Genomic DNA, 4701 nt, shown 5'->3' with positions numbered 1-4701 from the left:
CTAGCACTAGGGATGCCAGGGTTCAAATGTCCACTTGGCCATGAAGCTCATTGGTTGATCACTGCCTCTCTGTCTAACCCACCTCACAGGGTTGTTGTGGAGATTAAAGGAGGAGGGGGAGAACCACGTACACAACCTTGAACTCCTTGGAGAAAAAGGTGGGGTATAAATGCAATTCATTAATTCATTTAATTAAACTTCTCCACAAGCCCTGCTGAAACCGGCAATCCACCTTTCATGGAAGAATTTCCTCAGTGATTGTGTCACATGTCAACTACCAGGAGAAAAGAGCGCTGCTTGGGTTTCCCATCCTGGACCCCAAAATACTTTGGCCCAGCTCAACTGCTTCAGTGGCACAATGGGTGAGTGCGTCTGGCTGTTAACCAGAAGGTTGGTGGTTCGAGTCCACCCAAGCAAGAATGGCTGTGGGCAGGATTTCTGCATTGCAGGGAGTTGGATTAGATGAGCCTCGGGGTTCCTTTCAACTGTGATTCTTTTGCCAAGTGGCAAAAGTTGACTGTATAAACCTGTTCAGCATGTATGTATAAATTAGTAAGTAAAACGATAAAACAGGTGTATGATTAAAAAGCAGAGGGTGTGGGAATGATAAATCCATCTATTAAAATCTATTCATTTTTGCATACTTAACTCCATTTCCAGAAGCAGGCACAGGGGACAGATTCAGTCTGGTTTGCATGTAAAGCCTAAATTACCTAATCCATATTCTTTGAAATAGTTCAGGAGCCAAAATGTAGCCACTCTTTGAAACCTGCGTGTCTCAGAAATTTGCAGGGCAGTTCTCCAGCCAAGTAGTGTTCTCCCCAACATGGATACTCTGGGATGAAATGTGCATAAGAAAACATAGATTAGTGAAAATAAATGTACAAAATGCATTGTATTAGGGAGAAATTGCTTTGCGAAAATGTATCTATTTTGCAAAATTACATCAAACGTGTATATATTAGAGAAATTTTCACCAAAAAGCTGGTGAATCCAGCAGTTTGTTGTTGTTTTTTAATTGCAAACTGATGTGAAAGTGCTGATGAACTGAATTTAGGGTTGGAAAAATGAGAAAGAAATTCAGATGGACAGTTTTGCCCCATCTCTCGCCAGATGTTAGGTCCTTCCCAGTGACAGCATTTGAGCTGGCTAGCACACCGTTTTTCCAATAACACTGGGACTGGTCTTCCCTGAATTTAATTTTATTCTATCGCTCTCCATTTGTGCAGCACCTCACCTTCCGTACCTTAATAGCCTGTTACTTTTTTATTTTCTTTACAGGAATGGGGGGGACGGGGGAAGAGGCTGTAATCTAACACCCGATCTCCTCCGTTGAAGCATGCAGATTAGCCAACTCGGCGCTGTGCACTGTGCATCTCAGCCACTGCCAAACACCCGGGGTGCTGAACTCCTAACCGGAATGTGTTGGCAGGTAACACTTGGCTATAAATTAGGAGAGAGAAAGAGAGAACTTGGAAAGGCCCAGCATAGCTGAGGAGAGGGCACAATTTGAAGAGGTCAGATCAGATTATGGAGAGGGAGATATGAAGGTCTCTGGGAGAGGACACATCACACACACAAACATACAAAAATGCACAGGGCTCTGGAACACTTTGTCCTTCTCTAGGATGTTGAATGTCCTCTGCAGGAAGTTCAAATCCCGTTTCAACAACAACAACAATAGCATCAACCCCTATAGGATGGTGGTTCTCTTTTCCACCCATGGACCACTTAGGAATTGCTGGTGGTGGAGCACTTAATAACTTTCCCTACCTGTTGTAGCAATTGTAATGTACTGTGCAAGATCACAGAATTGTAGAGTTGGAAGGGACCACAAAGGTCTTCTCGCCCAACCCCCTGCAATGCAAGAATCTTTTGCCCAACATGGGGTTCAAACCCACATCCCTTAGATTAAGAGTCTCATGGTCTGCCAGCTGAGCTATCCCAGTTCTATGATTTTCACCTGTTTTGTATGCATTTTCATTCATTTGCACTTCTCTGACCAATTCACGATCCAAAATGCAGCGGTTCTTTGATATTTGCACTTCTCTGTATTTTGCATGACATTTCCCCAGCCCAACAACGCTCGGAAAAATGAATCTGTTCAGAGTAAAGGTAAAGGTAAAGGTACCCCTGCCCGTATGGGCCAGTCTTGACAGACTCTAGGGTTGTGCGCCCATCTCACTCAAGAGGCCGGGGGCCAGCGCTGTCCGGAGACACTTCCGGGTCACGTGGCCAGCATGACATCGCTGCTCTGGCGAGCCAGAGCCTCACACGGAAACGCCGTTTACCTTCCCGCTAGTAAGCGGTCCCTATTTATCTACTTGCACCCGGGGGTGCTTTCGAACTGCTAGGTTGGCAGGCGCTGGGACCGAGCAACGGGAGTGCACCCCGCCGCGGGGATTCAAACCGCCAACCTTTCGATCGGCAAGCCCTAGGCGCTGAGGCTTTTACCCACAGCGCCACCCGCGTCCCCTGTTCAGAGTAAGTGTGCATATATTCACATATTAGTGAAAATAACATTTAGGAAAGCCACTTGCCAAGTTGTTAGTATTAGTTGGGACTGCATACAGAAATATGTTTATTTGGATAAACTTGCGCTAAAATTGCTGATGAATTCTCATTAGGATTTTTGCCTAAAGCAAAATATAATCACAAATGGCTGTGGAAATGTGGAGAAGTGAATTTAACATTTGCATAATGCATAGGTGTAGTAGTCTGGGGTTGCAGAAGGTCAAAGACCCAGTTACTATTTCTGCAGCAGGGTCCTTGCCTCCAGCATCCTAGAGCAGGGGTCGGCAACCTAAGGCCCATGGGCCACAAGCGGCCCACGGGGGTCGTTTAAGTGGCCCTCGAGCCTCCCCTGAACTGAGCCGCCCGCTCGGCAAGTCCCTGCATGCTGCGCCAAACCAGCACAGCGCAGGGACTTGCTTCCGCGGTGCTGGAAATCGTTTCTGCGCAGACACAGACGCTGGAAATCGCGGGCGCGCTCACTCCCACGCATGCGCGATCCAGCCCATGGAGGGATCTCCGCTGGAGTGAACCAGCCCAGGGAAGGCAAAACTTGCTGATCCCTGTCCTAGAGCCACCCGGTCAGCATGAAAGGGGAGCTTTTAAGCCACTGAGCAGATCTTTCCATCCTTTGCACTGATTGGAGTCAAGCAGAGTGAAAAAGGATGTATTGGCCACTGAGAACCAGCTCCCAGGGTTATTCTGGAGAAGGTGGGCAAAAACAACAGCAAGGAGCTATTGTTTTGTACTCTCCAAAGCGAAGCATTTCAGAACACTGAAATCTCAAGGTGCTTCAGCTTCAAGAGCGTGGCATGAAAGCTCTGTTACGTACAATGGAAGCACAATTTAAGTCACTTTGAAATAAATATATTGGAGCACTCCAAATCATTTGCCCGTGTACATGCACAGAAAATGGAAGGTCTCGCCGAAAGGCAACCAATGGAGATCTGCGCTGATGGTTGCAATGCCTTGCTAAGTATTATTATTGTCTAAGCTTATTGTATAATCTTATAAGGGGGTGCAGCTGTGTGGCTGTGAGGGGGAGGGCGTGGCTGTGACCACCATAAAAGGACCCTGCACCTCTCAGTTTGCCAGTACACTACTGGCAAGACTAGAAGGCTACAGAACCAAAAACAGCAAATTTGCCCATCGCTAGTTGCATCCTGTGTTTGTCAGTGGTAGTTGGGATGCCATTTGGGGCTTTTGCATCTTGAGCACCAGAATTATTCCCGTGCCAATTTTTGATCCTGAATTACCCTCCTGGGGTCAGGCCCCGTGGTTCTCCCCCCACCCCACCCGCAATCTCCCAAGAACAAAGCCTGTCTCTCCACTTTCGCTGGAGCGTATCTTCCATTTCCCACCTCCCACCATCATTCCTCTTTATATGTCTCTGTTGCTCTGGCAGAGAATGGCCTAATTTTCTCCCCATTGTTAGAGTCTCCTCTTTCCAGACCAACTGGGTTTTTGACACTCCTCTGCCCTCCCCCTCTCCTTTTCTTTTCCCTACTTTTTATTTTATTTTTTTGCTGACACAGGTTCGGGCTCCCATCTGGAAGCAATCAGGACTGTAAATAGAGCTGAGCTCCAACTTTCCACAAGAGCAATGTTGCGGGTGGACGGAGGGCTGGCAGTGGGTCCAAAAATGCAGTCTGGCTTTTGTTGCTCTTTTCCCCCCACCCCCCACCCCAAACACACACACACACACACACCAATTTCCCAATCGTTCATGTAGAAATCAGCAGGAAAAAATGAGAGGGGAAGCCACCCTGAACTCTTCTCCTCCAACCACCCCCACCCCCCAACTCTCAATCTGGGTCAACTTCAGAAGAGCCTAAATTCCCAGTGATTCATCCCCAGATGTACGCCAGCCTGACACAGCTGCGCTATGTCACCCGCAGGAGCTGGGTTCACAAGGAGAGAAGGGATGGTTCCAGCTGAATTATCTCTAGATGCTCCTGCAATGGACAGGACATCCTCTGGGCAGTCCCAGGCTTTGGGAGAAAGCAAGAAAGACGCAAAGAGATAGATCAACCCTCCTGGAACTGAGGAGAGCACAGCTGCTTGGGATCTGGGAGGCCAAATGTCCATTAGGAAACAGTGTCCATTAGGGCAAAAGGGGGCACAGCCCCACTAATCTCACTTTGCCCTCTGACACACCCCACCTGCTTGCCTGCTTACCTACATCCAGTC

At 47.9% G+C, this 4701-nt stretch overlaps 1 non-coding gene across 1 annotated transcript; it reads left to right on the top strand.

Moving 5' to 3' along the window:
• The first annotated feature begins 344 nt into the window (after positions 1–344).
• Positions 345–416, top strand: TRNAN-GUU (transfer RNA asparagine (anticodon GUU)). The gene has a single exon. It is a non-coding gene; the product is annotated as a tRNA-Asn (tRNA).
• Positions 417–4701: the final 4285 nt, after the last annotated feature.

The sequence above is a fragment of the Podarcis muralis genome, chromosome 16 (assembly GCF_964188315.1).
Source record: "Podarcis muralis chromosome 16, rPodMur119.hap1.1, whole genome shotgun sequence".
Lineage (NCBI taxonomy): Eukaryota > Metazoa > Chordata > Lepidosauria > Squamata > Lacertidae > Podarcis > Podarcis muralis.
The sequence above is the reverse complement of the archived record's forward strand: the minus strand, read 5'-3'. Positions and strand labels throughout refer to the sequence as shown.